General features: G+C 47.5%; 1 protein-coding gene across 1 annotated transcript in view; it reads left to right on the forward strand.

Annotated features, from left to right (window-relative positions):
• The first annotated feature begins 12,308 nt into the window (after nt 1-12,308).
• Nucleotides 12,309-16,535, forward strand: part of PRR5L (proline rich 5 like) — a 60,672-nt gene continuing 56,445 nt past the window's right edge. The window contains exon 1 of the mRNA XM_016206231.2: nt 12,309-12,348. The gene's annotated coding sequence lies outside the window, so the exon portion shown is untranslated. The remainder of the gene's footprint in view (nt 12,349-16,535) is intronic.

Consider the following 16,535-nt stretch of genomic DNA (forward strand, 5'->3'; position numbering starts at 1 on the left):
GCTTTTGGAAAATACAGTCAGTTTTCACAAAAATATGCTATTTATGTTCTTAAAATTGTTACTAAATAAATTAATAAATAGTTTAAATTTTTCTCAGTTTTAGTTTTTAATATATTAAATATTGATAGATATAACTCACAAAAGCTGAAGGTCTTTTGAGTCATCAACATATTTTAAGAGTATAAATGGGTACTGAGTTCAAAAAGCTTGAGAGCCACGGTTCCATAAATATTTACTATTTCTACTAGTAGAAAAGAACCATTAGGAGATGTGATCAAAAGATACAGTGTGTTTGTTTATACTTGCTGTATTAGGGTTCGCCAGAGAAACAGACCTTTAGGATGTGAATATAAATGGAGACTCATTATAGGAATCAGCTCACGTGACTGTGGAGGCTGAGAAGTCCCACGACCTGCCACCTGCAGCTGGAGCCCCGGCAGAGGCAGCAATGTGGTTCAGAGAGAATCGTACGCCCCGAGGTCCTGGAGCACCCGTGTCCAGGGAAGGAGAAGACGCCTGTCCCGGCTCAGGCAGAGAGCACATTCACCTTTCCTCTGGTTTTTGTTTGTTTTTTGCTCTTTTCATACTCTCAGTGGACTGGATGGTGCCCACCGTCACTGGTGAAGGAGATTTTCTTTACTCGGTCTACCAATTCAAAGGCTAACCTCTTCCAGAAACATCCTCACAGACACTCCCAGAAATACTGTTGCATCCTGTATCTGGGCACCCCAGTCAAGGTGACACATGAAATTAACCATAATACTTGTTCATTTATGTAGGTAAAGATATATCTATTGAAAGATGAGCCCAGCTGGGCGTGGCTCAGCGGTCGACCTAGGATCCAGGAGATCGGGGATCGATTCCCGGTCAGGGCACATGCCTGGGTTGTGGGCTGCAGCCGATCAATGACTCTCAAATCATTGATGTTTCTATCTCTCTCTCTCCCTCTCCTTTCCTCTTGCTGAAATCAATAAAGATATATTTAAAAAAAAAAAAAGAAAGAAAGATGAGGCAAAGACATAATCTTTCCCTCACCCTTGAACTTCTGCACAATTCCCCAAAGTGTCCTCTAACACAATTTCCTCGATTTTCCTTGTTTCTCTCCTTTGTAGGAGTTGCGGAGTGGCAGACTTTGGGTTGCACCTCGCTACTGGAACTTTCTAAACTGGAATGGCTGCTTCGAGAGGTAGCGAACTCCTCTCTCCTCAAGGGGTTCCAGCAGAAGCTAGCTGCCCACTTCTGGAGGGGTGCTGCCCACTTCTGGAGGGGGGCTGGAGAGGATTCCAGCATGAGGCTGAGTTGGACAGAGCGACCTGAGAGGTCCCCGGCCCGCCTGGAATGTTAGTAAATGAGAGTGTTTTCCCTGACCACATCCAGACTCGCAGGGCTGAAGTAGTAATGAATGGGTACAAATCTTAAAGGGAAAAAAAGAAAGAGAGAGGGAGAGAAAAGATATTCTGTCAGCCCCAAAGCAGTGGACTAGACCCTGGCGGTTCCGGCCTTGCACATGACAGGGCACCCACTGGAGCCTGGGAGAACTTTCTCCAAGTGACGCAGGTACGTGAGGGAGAGCGCAGGGCAGGACACGGTGGGGGTGGAAATGACATGCTCTGGTTCTCGTGGCGCTGACTCACTGAGATTGACATTTTTTAAAGTCACGGATCCCTCCCTTCCCTTTCAGGAGCCCCTTTCCTCTACTTTTAGCAGCAAAGTGTTCACGTGCTTTCTCCCCATTTGCTCTTTAAAAATCCATCTTGTACAGGAATGTAAGGCGTTTGCAGTTGATAATTCAACACATTACCCTTGCGAAAGAAACAAGGAGATCCTGGAGACAGTATCTTGACTGCAAGGAGCAAACCTCCTAAGGAGGAACTCTGAGACACTGGGTAGGCAGAATAAGACATGTGAGTGGGTGGGGAGGGCTTTTCTAGCAAGTCTCCAACTACACCTACTGTTCTAAAGGGGTGATGAATTATGCCTGCCCTCCCTCTCTGCAGCTCTTTCCTTCTTCGTTCCCACTTTCCTCTTTTCTTCTGTAAAATCTTTCACGGAGCCTCTTGTTATACCCCAGGCATTGCCTAGGTATTGGGGATTCAGAGATCAGCAACGTGGCGTCACTCATTTCTTAGTTTGTGAGCGGAAACACAGGTGAACTGATCACTACAACACGCAGAGGCCAAGGCTGTAGGGGGAGGCGGGCCAAGTGCGAGGGCAGCCCGCTGGGATGGGGGGAAGGACACTCCTGACCTCGCTCCTGGAAGGGAAGTGGGGGTTTAGATGCGGAACAAGGGAGCAAGGCACTCCAGGCCCAGAGAGGTCAAGGCACGTGCCCACAGTCACACAGCTGGACCAGCGCAGAAACCCGGTTCCATAGCCTGTACCCTTGGCCTAAACATAAGGAGCTCACCTGGCACAGGGTGAGGTGGAAGAACAGGAGGAGTGACCCGGAATGAGCCCGGACGTCGCATAGCATCCCTTTTGTCACACTGGTAAACAGAAAGGGAGGCAAGCATTTATGGACCAGGGCAAAAGACAGCCACTTCTTTAAGGCGCTGGTAACTTATATCCATGTCACAAGTTATTGACATAGATGCACTGAGCGCCTGCTCTGTGCCGGGGCAGGCCTCGCTCCCTCCCCTCCGGAGCGCACGTCCTTCCAGAGTAGCTGGGGGCAGCCACCGTGCTCAGCGGGACTCATTGTTAATGGCTCCCCGTCATTTCTGTAGATGCTGCGGTTGCAGCTTCTCACCGCTTCCTTAGAAGACCTTCTGCCCCTCCTCCTAACAAAACCCCCGACTTACGCCTTTCCTTCCCTCCTTTCCTTCCTCCCGCTCCCTCCGTCGGGGGCACGGAAGAGCAGCGAACTGACCCCGCAACAGGTTTCCCGCCCAGGGAGGAAGGGGCCGGCGGGGCAAGCAAGGATTGACCTACCTCTACCAGCTCCCGGACAAAGGGACTTGGTCCCCTTTACCTGCCCGATGCGGGCAGAGAGCTCGCTCTTCCAGAAACAGCCGGGCCCAGGGAGAATGGCCCACCCCTCCCGCAAGAATGCAAACAAACAATTGGCTATTAATCTCAAGGAGGGGGCACAGGAACCCATCCAGCCAGGAAATCTAAATCGAAGAGTGCTTAAGTGCAAGCTCCCCGGCTCCGGCTCCGGTTAACTGCCAGGACTGCAGATGGCTCGGCATTCCCCTTAGAGGCCCGTTTAGTGATAGGTCTTGGGAAAGGACTACACTTTTCTTGAGGGGCCCCCTTGTGCTCATCCGGCAGCTCTCTGGGTGGTTAAACCTGAGGACTAGGGAACCAGACTGTCTGGGTCTGAATCCTGCTCTGCCAATTGCTGTGCGTCTTTGGGCAGATTATTTAACTCTCTGTGCCTCAGTTTTCTCATCTATGAAATGGGAATAATAATAGGAGCAGCCTCATACTACTGTTTCTTTATATTATGAGAATTACATTAGTTGATATTTGTGATGGGCTTAGAACTATGTAAACACTTTTAAGGGTTAAACTAATAAATATATTATCCAGCTGCAGGTGGTACTTGTTTCTGTCTTGTCCATCTCCCAGCATGTCTGTGACTGGACAGAAGGAAAGGATTTAGCAAAGAGGCTTAAGAGCAGGAAATTTGGGGTCAAACCATGTCAGTTCAAATCCTGACCCACTGCTTAATTAGAGGCTGTCAGCTAATCTCTCTGATCCTCAGTTTCCTTATCTGTAAAAGGGGGTTATTGTTGTACCTATTTCTTAGGATGGTCATGAGGAATGAGCTGTGTCAAGTTCTCAGTGTAGTGCCTGGAACATGGGAAGCATGCCCTAAATTTCAGCTATTATTTTCAGGCATTCTGGGGGAAAAAGTGCTGTATAAACATAGCAATTTTAATTGCACAAGTTACACTAGGGCCAAAGTTAACATACTGAGCAAATGTGGCCAGACCCTCAAGCCAGCGCCGAGAAGCGGGTTGTGTGCTGGGTAAGGAAGAGCTTGGCGGCTTGGCGGGGTGTGGAAGAGCCCAGCTGTCTGAGTTCTGGCTCTCCTGCTTGCTAGAGGCGTGATGTTGGGCAAGTTAACATCTCCAAACCTCAATTTGTTTCCTTCCTCCCACCCTTCCTTCCTTTAATAAAGATTTATCGAGTGTCTACTCAGTGGAGGCACAATGCCAAGCTCTGGGTCTTCCCCTAGGGGACAGGTCAGTGATGCATCCCAGGCAGCTGTAAGGACTGAAGGAGTCACTGTCTGCTGGGGTTTAGCCTGGGGCCTGGGCCCCAGTGGGCCCTGCTCACGCTAATTTACTCTCAGATGTCCTCAGATCACATCCCTCCTCGTGGCTGGTTCTTATTCTTTTCTCCAGCCCCGAGGAGGTGCTTGGGCAGGTCAGGGGAAATCACTGGTCGAGGTTACTCGTTTTGTTTCTGCAGTGGCAAGTGAGCAGTGATATTTTACCCCAGTAGATTTAGGATAGTATCAGTAGATTAGTCATCCAAGAAATTAAAAAGCAGAAAGCACAGTCTACTGAGTAGACTCAATTAAGATTTCCCCTTGATCTTATTTAGTCCTGGGCCCTTTTCAAAGCAAATTTGACCAACATGCAATTCTTCTGTCTAGGATAGCATTTCCCTAATTACAGTCTGTGGAACACTAGATCCTAAACTGTTAATGATATTCCATGGAAAGAAATTAAATTATTGAATGTTTCTTTCCTGCAGACCACGGCCAAGTTCTTAATAGACTAATGCATATTATGCTATTGTATGCAGTATTTTCAAAATTTATTTGACTAAGGAATCTTTCTCCAGCAACACTAGTCACATCCTGGGGTCCTTCCTTGGAGAACAGTTTAAGAAATGTCCATCTAGGAGATCTAAGCTAGACTTTGTTGATGAAACCAGGCTAAAATACCCAAGCTCTGGTAACGTGAGTATCATATTTATAAGGAGAAGTGAAACAGGTGTTGAGTGAGAGGCTGGCTGTTGCTGTTGTTAGACCAGAACTGCCCCAGTTAATGCTGGAGCAGGAACAGAGAGTCTTTTGAAGGGCAGCCATCTACATGCCAGCCTGGCTTACCTGGATGGGGGGGGGGGGAGGCATCCAAGCACTGCCTGGAACTGCTGTCCTAGGGGTCAGGGCATCTTTGCTCTGCCCACTTTCTACCACTGCAGAATTCTCCTCATTTCCCACATCCAGCAGGAAGCCTCCCTACAGTTGGTGGTTTGGATGAAAATATTTATCTTCCCCAAACAGCTCTGCAACTTCCCCTTCCTAAATTGGGAGGTCAAGATGACTAAAAGTCGGGAAGAACTTACAGTGGGAAATAACACCTTGTAATTTGTGGTTATTTCTACCTCCGAAGAGCTGAGTGACCTTGAGAAAAGACTAAACCATTTATTTTAGCCTTAATTTTTTCATCTGTGAAATGGGGGTAATAATAGTGTGCATGTCATAGTGTTGTCGGAGGAGTGAGGTACTGCTTGCAAAATACGGTGACTATAAAGGTGACTGGTATAGTGTCAGCACCTTGTACGTCTGCAATTAATACTAATGTCAGTTGTAATTGTTATTATGGAGTCTACACTTGTATATGTGTGTGTGTGTGAGAGACGTTGAGAGAGAGAAAGAGACTGGGAGAGAGCGTTTGAGAGAGTGAGAAGGGAGGAAAGAAGGGTGAGGCATGTGTAATGCTTAGGGTATAACGGGAATTCCATCTTGCAAAGAAAGATTTAGATTAAAATGAAAACAAATAGACTTCCTACTAATGCTGACGCTTCCATCTAAAAAGATAATTTGTAAGTGCGATGCTAGGTAAAGTCCCAGGGGCCAATATTATTGATTATATATTAATATCTTAGTTTATACATCAGTCTCTGGAGAATTTAGTTACCATGGATCAATCCAAAAAAGCTTACTTTACTTGGATGCACCTTGTGGGGGTATCATGGTACCCAGGAGGCTGGGTTAGTGGGTAGAGGGCTGTTTGGTGGGCACTGACTCTGAGGAAAGGGGCTCAGGTGGCCTCAAAGGATTTTTCATTGACATTTTGACCGTAGCCTAGATGAACTACCTGGATCAGGAGGCCTCTTTCACCGCTGCCAGCTGTGTATCTGTCCCTTCCTGTCTCCTTCTCCCCTCGCCCAGTAGGAATAAGCGAACACATTCTCGTTCATTCCATTTGCCTTTGTCCACACGCGATGCAGACTATTCATTATGTCATCATATTTATACGATTATGCTCCTTATTTTTATTTTATCTGTTTTTGAAGCAGGGAGAGCATGAATGTCACGTCTTTACTCTTAGGATTACCAGTTTATTTCCATATTCTTGGACCACGTATTGAAGTCTCCTTTATAGTCAACAGTATTTTTTAATACAAAAATACTTTTGCATATGTGTATTGCAGTAATACAATAAATACTAGAGTATAAAGAAAAGCTGAAACATATCTGAACCCAACTGGGAATCGAGCACAATACAAGGCTTCAATAACTGTACAATTTCAATAACTCTTATAAACCTCATTTAAGTCTCATAAAGTCCCTGAACACCAGGCTGTGTCTGCAACTGGGACTATGATGGATTAAGGAACTGCCGCCCAGCAGTACACAAGGTCTAAACCAAACCTTAGGCTTCTTCCCACAAGGAAATATTTCTTGGCTTTTATAAGAAGGGATGACTGTTCTGGTTAAGATACCTGTGGTGCAAAGGACAGCCTTACCTGTACCCTGTACCCCACTATCTCAAATAAAAGGGGCCTCTCATAGAAACGAGGCCAAGCTGGACTTCATGATAGCTGGGGCCAGAAGGAAGTCTGTCTCCCTCTCTCTGTGTCTCTCTCTTTATCTCTATCTCTCTCCCTCCACCTCCCTCTATCTCTCTCTGTGTGTCTGTATGCACATGCGCACACAGATGTATAAATTACCAGTTGTGAGATTCTCACTATCTGCGGGTCATTCATTCATTCTCTCAACAAGTATTTGCACAGTTCCTATGTAACATGGAGGTCATGGGTAACACTGACAAATGGTTTCAGCAGAACAGAGAGGCTGAAAGCCCGATTGGAGAAAGTCAGAGAAAGAAAAAGAGAAGAAATATTAGGGACATCGAAAACTCTTTCAAGGTGTTTGCACTACATGAACCAAAGGGTGGGGTCGGGGACATTTTACATGTTCCACTGGGAGACGGAGAAGGGAGGGGGGCAGGATCTGATGCCCTGTGGAGGGCGTAACCCCAGGTTTGGCACTGGCAGTTCATCCCCAGCAGCAGGAGGGAGGCAGAAAATGGCTACAGCAGTGCTAGTCTACACCTCTTAGCTCAGGCTGCTACTACGAAAACCATAGATGGGAGACTTAAACAACAGACACCCATTTTCTCACAGTTGTGGAGGCTGGGAAGTCCAAGATCAAAGTAACAACATTTAATTCTTGGTGAGGGCCCTTCTCACAGCTCGCAGATGCCACTTTCTTGCTATGTGTTCACATGACCTTTTCTTGGTGGAAAGAGAGAGGAGAGAGAGAGAAAGAGAGAAATCCTGTGGTGCTTTCTCTTTTTAAAGGGTCACTAATCCCATCTTGAGGCCCCCATCCTCATGATCTCATCTAGCCCTAATTACCTCCTAAAGTTCCCACCTCCAAATGCCATCCCCTTGGGGCCTAAGGGTTCAACACATCAACTAGGGGAGGGAACACCAACATTCAGTCCACAGCATTATGGAAGTTAGTATTAGACTTTCCTATATTCTCAAGCAAAGAAGGAAGGAAGGTTCTCAGGTGAGAGTGAGGATGTGGGAGAAAATTTTGTAATGTTGGAGACAGTGGGAAAGGGAGTAGGCTAGAGCCATTTCTTTGATGTGGGTGCAGAGCAGTGTGGTTGCGTATATTTCTCCAGCCGTGTTTTTACTGAGTAGGAGGAGGCTCAGGCTAAACAACTTTGACTTAGCAAAGCAAATACAGTGAAGTGAGAAAGGAGCAAGGGAGTCCAGGATGTATGCAAAGAAGTTAACATAATAATGGAATCTAATCTGGGTGAAGACAGAAGTGAGGACATGAAGGGAATGAGAGGCCATAAAAAGGCAGCATATCTCAGGGAGTTGAAGATTTATGGGAGTCAGATTACTGGAAAGTTGGAGACTGGGAGAGGGTGGCAATAGGAAATGACAAGGTCAAGGCTGGCCATGAGAATAAGCCACGGTGGTGAGAGTGGAGAACAAGGGCATTGGGGCAGAGCTCAAGGAACTGAGATGCCAGGAGATTGAACAAGATTCTTTCTATGGAAATTGAAATCACCTTGTTTCTCATAGAAACAAGGCCAAGCTGGACTTCATGACAGCTGCCCCCAGTCAGTGTTTGTCAACTGACTGACTTATAACTGTGGGAAGGAATAATTGAAATCTGGAAAGTTCAGGGGAAATTCGAGTATGATTGCTAAAATTCTTTTCACTGTTCAGATTCGCTCCTTCAAGTCATTCTCAAAGTACAATCAGATCGAATTCAATACCAGCCCCTTTGGAATGGATGACAGATACGTCCCAGTACCGAAGACAAAAAAAGAGAGTAAAAAAACCAACATACCAGAAACACCCCATTGTTATCAACAAAAAGATGAAAAGGGTGTGAAAATTATGTTTTGTTTGCATCATCCAAAGTTCTTCCAAAAACAAACTTCAAGGTCCTCAGTGTTCTACTGTGGAAGTTAGGAAGAGAGCAGAAGGAAAGGAAGCTATTTTTGACGTGTGTAGTTAAGTTTTGCTGCTGTGCCAAAGGTCACTGATTTTACACCCTGGGGTTAGATCAGATGCTGAGCTTATTTCTCCAATGGTCTGTTTTTATGGATGGTGTAATACTGTTGATGAATATTGAGTGCTTATGCAAGTTCTATATCTAGATGAGCATTTTTCATGAGTAAGTACATTAACTTATTTTATGACTGGAGCTCTGAGGACCTGAAAAACTGTGTGTTTTAACACTGCACAGGCCTGAGGGACCTACTTGTACTCCTCAAAACCTTTGTATCAGGCATCAGCAAAGGATCCTTTCATCTATATAAAGGAGATAAGTTATGGAAGGGTATGATGCTTTCCTTCACTGGAATAATTTTTTGACATGGTATGAGACATGGAAGTAGCATGGAAGGAGGTCCAAACTGGAGACCAGACCTTGAACACCTTAATTCAGCAGATGTTGATTTCCTACTTATTGTAGATCAGGTCCTAAGGCACTAAATGCTATGATTCAGGGATGGAAGTAGTCAATCAGACCAAGAAGGAATATCATGTAGTTCAAGAGCACTGAGTTGGGATCAGGGTTCCATGCCCTGTCCTTTCTTGTCCGTGTATAACTTTGGATGGGCACCTACCCTTCTGGAACTCAGTCTGGTAAGTCTTTGGGGATAGACATGTGCAATGGGGATGGGGTGGGTAGGCACTGTTACGGGAACAAAAGAAAAGTAGAACAGGCCTCTGGAAGAGCAGGAAGTGGATGGTGGTTTTGATCTCAAGGCAGCCCTTTGGGAGGGCCTCCGCTGCTTCTCCCTGTCTTGATGCCCATTGGCCCCCATTTCTACCCCCTAGCTTGTTTTACTTCAGTACCGTCCAGATTATGTGAGTGCAAGCAAATTTTGGTTAAAAAAACCTTGTTGCCATGGAGCTGGAGAGAACCCATGCCATCCTATAGCATAATTTCTGCTTCTTCCTTCCGCTGGTCCCTCCTGATATATGTCAGCATCCCTTCTCTAGGTGCATCTGGTGGCAGGGGAATGGGTGAGCGGGCTGGGAACGAGAAGCATTGATTGGGGAGCGCCTGGCCTTGGGGCAAACTGGAAACTGCCCGGTCTAACGGGGAGAGAAGTGCTCCAGTTCCAGCTAACTGTGGCTGTGCCTGCCTGCAGCATGTTCAATGCCACGTCTTCCAGAGTTTTCAAGGCAAGCTGAAAATTCATATTTTTTGCCTGAGGTTTTCTGATTTCTGCACGTGAGCAATTATTTTTTTTAAATGTTGACACAATGGGGTTCAAAAAATATACATTGAATTTACATTTAGCCCGTCCACAGACAGCCCATCTGCAGCTTCTAGAGTCTAAAGTTCAGATAAAGCCAGGACCTTTCAGCTTTTGTTCTGGATACTAGCTACAGTGTGTGTGTGCTTATGTTCTCATTCCTGAAATGAAATCCCATTGGCTCAGTGTATCTTTTTCATGCCAGTGTTTGTCACAGAGTTTGGCTACATTTGGGTGAGGTGCTTGCCCTTAGTCTTAAAGGGGGCTACCTAAGGCCAACTTCCATTTCAGAGGCTGTGGCCATGGCAAGCTGGATACCTGACGTGTCTAACAAAGACCTTGAATTTCCTCTTCCATAAATGAATGTTTAAATAGAGAGACCAATACTGGATTGTCCTGAAAAAATTCTGTTTCTTAATAAGAAAAGGAAATGTTCCAGTGACACTTAGAATTTTGGTAAAAATTTGGGTGGTAACAAGTATAATATATTAATCATCCTTAGGACAAAGTTCTGATTTACACCAAAAGGTCAGCTACTTCTTATTTTGAGAAAATTCCGCTTACAAAATCAGCAACTTCTAGGGCAGAAGAGACTTTAACCTCTGTAAACCTCCCTTCTAGTCCCTGAATACTCTTTTATGGCATCTCCACCAAGCTGGCATTGCCTACATTGTGAATACGTCTCTTTACCAGGGAGGGTACTCCTTCCAAAGGGAGCTTCTTTTATCCTTGGATAGGCCTGGTGATTATGTTTTAGATTTTTTTTATTTGCACAGTGCCCAACCCACCATAAGCACTCAGTACAGCATAAATTTGCTAAATGAATCCACTTACCCTTCATTCATATAATATTTACTGGGTGCACAGGATATACCTGGCACTGTTCTAGAATTTTGGGCAATATCAGTGAACAGAATAGATCCATGTTCTTATAGAGCCACGCTGTCCTGGAAGTAAGAGGTGGTGGGAGAGAGACAATACATTTTTTTTAAAGAAGTAAATTGTGTAATATGTTACAAGTGATAGATGCAATGGAAAAAGAAAAAGTAGAGTTGAATGAAGGGGTGAGAGGAGTGAGTTACAATTTTAAATAGACCCAATAGAGTGGACCTCATTGAACAAAGACTTAAAGGAGATGAGGGAGTTTGCAACATAGAACGAATGTTCCCAAGTCAGTCTTCCTGTAGCTTTGTAGAAATAGCTTCCTTTTCACCTCCAAGACCTGACGGATAATTATAGTAACAATAGCATAATATCTGTTGAATCCCAGCACTTTCATTAAATCCTCATAACAACCCTAAGAGATAGTTACTACGCTATACCCATTTTCATGGTGGCAAACTGAAGAAACTTGGCTCATACCCTGCAGCTAGTAAGGAAAAGAAGTGGCACACAAACCTTCACCTTCTGCTTCAGGGCTTTGGCTCTTAAAGGCTCAGCACAGCTGCTTTTAAGACAAAGCTCAAATCCCCTCCCAGATCACTGCCCCCTCAGGTTTTTCTTTCTTAGGCACGTGCCTGGCGCCAAGTTCCTTTCATTGTACGTGATTCCTGGGATAGATTTAAAGTCTCTCCATCATCCTGGGGTTTGTACTGAGAATACTTGAGCTTCTCACTAATGTCGCTGGACAAGTGGGAGACCCAGAGCTTCATCAATTCCCCCTCCCCTTTGGGCACACCCTGACCAGCGACCCTTACATAGGTGTTGTAAGGTCACAGTGATCAAAATAAACATGAATTTTTCCCCCTCTGTTTTGACTTAAAAAGATGCATCTTTTCTTCAGCAAATGTCACTGTGGTTTTGAAGCCTAAGTGTGATGTGTAAGCAGGCAGCATTTTAAAAGTATTTCCTGCTCAACCATAGGGTGAAATTATGCAAGCCAGTGAGTCCTGAAACAGCTGCCTTTAATTCTTAACACCTGCAAAAAAAAAGAAGTTTTGAAAATAATTTTACGTTGTTTTTAATTTTGGGATTGGTTGGTTTTCTGTTGTTTCAAACTCTGAAGGGCCGTCCAATTCATGAAACCTTCAGTTGGAAAGAGCTTTCAAAGAGCTTTGCGTATCTAAGGGAGAGGCTTCACTGAAATTGTACTTTCACAAATGCACTTAGAACAACTTCTGGAATGGGCCAGGGGGGCGCTTCTTAAGACAACAGAAGGTCCAGGCTCTAGCTCTCCAGCGAGCCTTCGTGTTTCCAGTCGTGAGGAGGGGGAGTGTTGGGGGGGGGGGACCCCGGCGTGGAGGGGGAGGGGCGTCTGTGCTTGTGTGAGGGAAACGCCGCACCGAGCTCCCTGACCTGTTGCATCCTCCCAGGCTTTTCAAGTGCGAGAGTTGGATTTCCTGAAATTGTTGAACTGGATGTAAGTGCAGGCGCCCCCTCTCCCCTTCTCCCCCCTCTCGAGCCGGGTGAGAGTGCGATGGAGGGAGGAGGTGGGGGCCTCGCAGGGAGACTGAAGCGATGAACACTGGACAGGAAAAGTGGGAGGAGGAGGCGGCGGGGGAGGAGGCCGCGAGACGAGCGAGGAGGGAAACGTGTCACCCGCCGGGCTCCGGGAGCTGCGCGGCCGCCGGGTTGGCTGACTCGCGCTGGAGACGACTGGAGGCTGGACGGGACCCCGCGGAGGGCAGCGCTGGGAGCGCGCGCAGGGGGAGCCGGGCAGAGCGCGCCGGGGGGCCCCCCACGTCCCGCGCTTCCCTCGGGTGAGAAAACTCTCGGGCACAGCGGAAACTTTTCCCCGGGCGCGCGCCTGGGCGGGAGGCGAGCTGCGGGTGTGCGCGACCCGCAGTGACTCACTCCCGGACCCCAAGAGGGAGAGTGGGGAAGCCTCCGGGAGGGGCCGGAGTCGTCGGCTCAGCAGGAGCACGGGACTGAGAACAAAATTTCCGGGCACGCCGCGCACACACTCCGGTGGGGCACCGGGAAAGGGGGCTTGGGGAAAGCGTCACATTTGGGGGCAACCGGCTGGGGACCCCCGCGAGGTCGAGGGTCCTTCTATGGGACGCTGCAGGCAGGCTTAGAGGTCCGGACACGAGACCCCCTGGGGGGGCAGGGTGAAGCGCGCTCCGCGTCCGCGACTTAGGGTGGGCGAGGCACCAATGTGGCTCGGGATGGGGGATGCCGCCGATCGTGGGACCCAGGCTGAGCCCAGGCTGAGATCGAAAAAGAAAGTTTGCTTGTTTGTCTCTCTCATTCTCCTTCGGCCTGTGGGGCAGATTGCTGCCGCCCTCGGGCGCAGGCGCCCCGGCGCCCCGAAACAGCCCATCTTTTCCTGCCGTCTCCGTTTTCCGGAGGGAGGTGTGGGAGGGGAGGGCTGGGAAGGAGCCGCTCTGTCGTGCGCGCCGCTGGACGTGCGCCGACTGGGGTCCGGGGCGCAGCCCGCGGGAGACCCGCCTGGGGCCGGCGGCGCTGGGCGCTGGGCGCTGGGCGCTGGGCGCCGGCCGCAGCCCTTTCGCTTCGTCTTTCCCGCCGCCCTGCTTTCGGCTGGGCTCTTCCCTGCGCGCCTACTGTGCGCGCGCGGCGTGCTCACTTGCGCACAGGGGGCGCTCTGGAGCCCCGCCCGGGCGGCTGGGCTCCTGGGCCCCTAGCGCTTTTCCTAGGGACGCCGCCCCGGGTCAGACCTGGTTGTGTACTTGCAAACTGTGCTTCAGGAATCGGCCCTGGGGTGCCTCCCTGGTTGGCGGTAGGGTTTTCCCCTCTTCAGCCCGGCCCCAGCCCTCGGTCACATGCCGCCGCCTCTTCCCCGCGGTGGCGGGAGCCCGCGCTTTGTGGCTCAGCTGCACTGCGGTGAGTATTTATAGATGCCACTGCCATCCTGCGGTAGGCAGGGTTTCAGTTACTGCGATGCGCTCCGAAGACCGACGGACGGCTCACGCGTGGCGGCTCAGCGGCTCGTCTGCTTCCGAGACCCGCAAGGAGAAAGCTCTAGGCTGGAGTCTCCAGGCATCCCTGCCGGGGCGCAGTTCTCGACCAGAGGAGACGTGCACATTCAAATGACCCATGCAAAGGGACAAAGCAGTCAAAGGGTCCGGATTGTCTCCTTCCTCTGCCCTCCACCCCCACCCAAGGGTGCTCGCTGATCAAGCCCTGGAGACTGCCCTTTTTGACCTCCCTTTGGTGATTCTGACCACCCTGGGTTGCAGACTTGACATTTCGTTGGCCTACATGCTGCAAAATGTCACAGTGCTGCACTCTGGTAAATTGTTCTGGGGTGGAAGGCTCTTACTGACAGCAGCAAGTGAGTCAGGAGGGGAAATGGAGCTTGCAGAAACTAATTTAGCCACATTTTAAATTTAGCTCGTGCTACTGAGAACCCTGCAGGGCTCCTCTGTGGAACCGGGTTGCAGGATTGAGCCCTAGAATCTGACCTAGGGTGCTAAGGGAAACAATGCTGGGTGAATTCACAAAGTTGTCTTCAGTTTTTCCAACCCCAGCCATTGTCCTTTCGGTATTTTACTGACGCTTCTAATAGCCAGCACCATTAATGGTGTAAAAAAGAAAGGCATTAGAGGTAAGTAAGTTAGTCCAACTGGCTTATTTCTCAAGGGCTCAGTTTAGACTAGCTTGTTTCTCAATGAGGAGACCTCATTTCTTTCAGAACCAGAGGGTCATGGATGTATACTTGTTTCAGTAGGCAAGATTTCAATAGTGGTCTGTGTTTAAACATTACAAAAATCTTCCCTGTTTGAGAAGTTCAAAGTCACACGCGGGGTGGAGCTGAGAATGGGTTCCAGATCTGTTACTGCAGGCTTACAGTGCCAGCCTGGCCTCGAAGCGGCTTTCCCTTCAGCTCCTCAGTTGTTGATTAGATTATAGTTGAATTTACCTGGTGGCTTCTTTCTTTTTGAATGTCACATAATACATAGAGCGGCTCAATTACTGAAAATAAAAAAATCCACCCTGGCTGGTGTGGCTCAGTTGGTTGGGTGTAGTCCCATGTACCGAAAGATCTCGGGTTGATTCCGGGTCAGAACACATGCCGGGGTTGGAAGACATGCCCGGGGTTGCAGGCTGGATCCCTGGTGGGGGGTGTGCAGGAGGCAGCTGGGTGTTTCTTTCTCACGTTGATGTTTCTATCTCTCTCTTTCCCTTTCCCTTCCTCTCTCTCTAAAATTAATAAAAACATATTTAAAAAGAAAAAAACCCTAATCTTGTCTTTAGAACCCTGTTACACTGCTATGTGAAAATTTCATGCTGGTAACCCAGACCTAAATGTCATAATCTTTTTTGTTCATTGATGATGTATGTGCAACATTTAAACCATTTATCAGTAGAAAATTGAATTTAGTAAGGACTTTGTGGATTTCTTAATTATTTCTCTATCCTAAGGATTTGTGATATGCATGTGTATATTTCCCTGTGGTCACTCCTTTTGTACTGCCCTTGTACAAGGTAAAATGTACCAAAACCTTTCTTGAATTGCAGCCTTTTTCTCTTAATCTATACAGAATTGATTTGAGAAATAGAGTTTGAGCCCCTCTGAAAGTTCCCTACTGTGTTTAACACCTGTCATTAAAAGTGTGTTCCCCAGAGTTGCCTCTATATGCAGAATGCAAATGCTTGTTAAAAGCAATGCTTATAGAAACTATCATTTGTTAACTCAGTGTGAATTAATATCTCAGTTGCTGAAATTTGGAAATCACATATTTTGTGGATTTTTTAAAATGGAGAATGGGGTTAGGAGTGTGATACCCTGTTAGGCAGAAGGCGTTGTTTTTCAAGGGAAGATTCCCCTTTGGAGCCTATAAGGAAGATGGGAGTGGATGGTGCAAGGCAATGACGGGGCATTAGAGGTGAACTTGAGTTAATTCACGTTTTTGTTAAGGGTTGGGGATCTAAGCTTTGCTTTGAAACTTGTACAGTTAAACAGCCTAACTTATGTATTGGGCAAATACTGTGAGCCAGGTACAGCCATGGTAATGTTGTTTGAGCCTACCAACAACCCGAGCAGGTAGATGCCCTATTTTCTGCTTAAGATGTGAAAATAGAGGCTTAGAGAAGCTCATTACTTTCCTGATATCACACAGCCATTAACTTAAGCTCCTTGTTCTTTCCAGTCCATTTTGATATCTAACCTTGAAGGCTTTCCCTGAGGAACCAGTGTCCCAGGTACTCAAGAAGGGCCTAGTGGTTCACGTGGAAGTTTCTGGATCGGAAATTGATACCAGAGCAGTGCAGGAACTCTAAAATGAGGGGACAGGAGGTGGGTGAACAGTGGAGGAGCTGAAGGGACAGACTGGATAATTCTGACAGTAGTTATTCCACAGAAGAAGGAGACAGGCCCTGTAGAGAGTGGGAATATAGAGAATTACCAGCATTGATCTGGAAGAGGAGGGGCTGTCACACAGCAGAGCAAGACCTGGCGACTGGCATGCCAGACGAGGTGCCCAGAGGGCAAGAGTGCGGAGGAGTCCCTTGACCTCCCTTGGCAGGCCTTCTGTTGTGAAGATGCCTGGTTATAATCCTCAGGTTATAGTTGATATAAATTAGGGAGCTGGTGTGACCTGTTTTCATTTTTGTTGAACTTGGCCCTTTGAGGTAACATTTGCC

This window comes from Miniopterus natalensis, chromosome 11 (genome assembly GCF_054644295.1).
Source record: "Miniopterus natalensis isolate mMinNat1 chromosome 11, mMinNat1.hap1, whole genome shotgun sequence".
Taxonomy (NCBI): Eukaryota; Metazoa; Chordata; class Mammalia; order Chiroptera; family Miniopteridae; genus Miniopterus; species Miniopterus natalensis.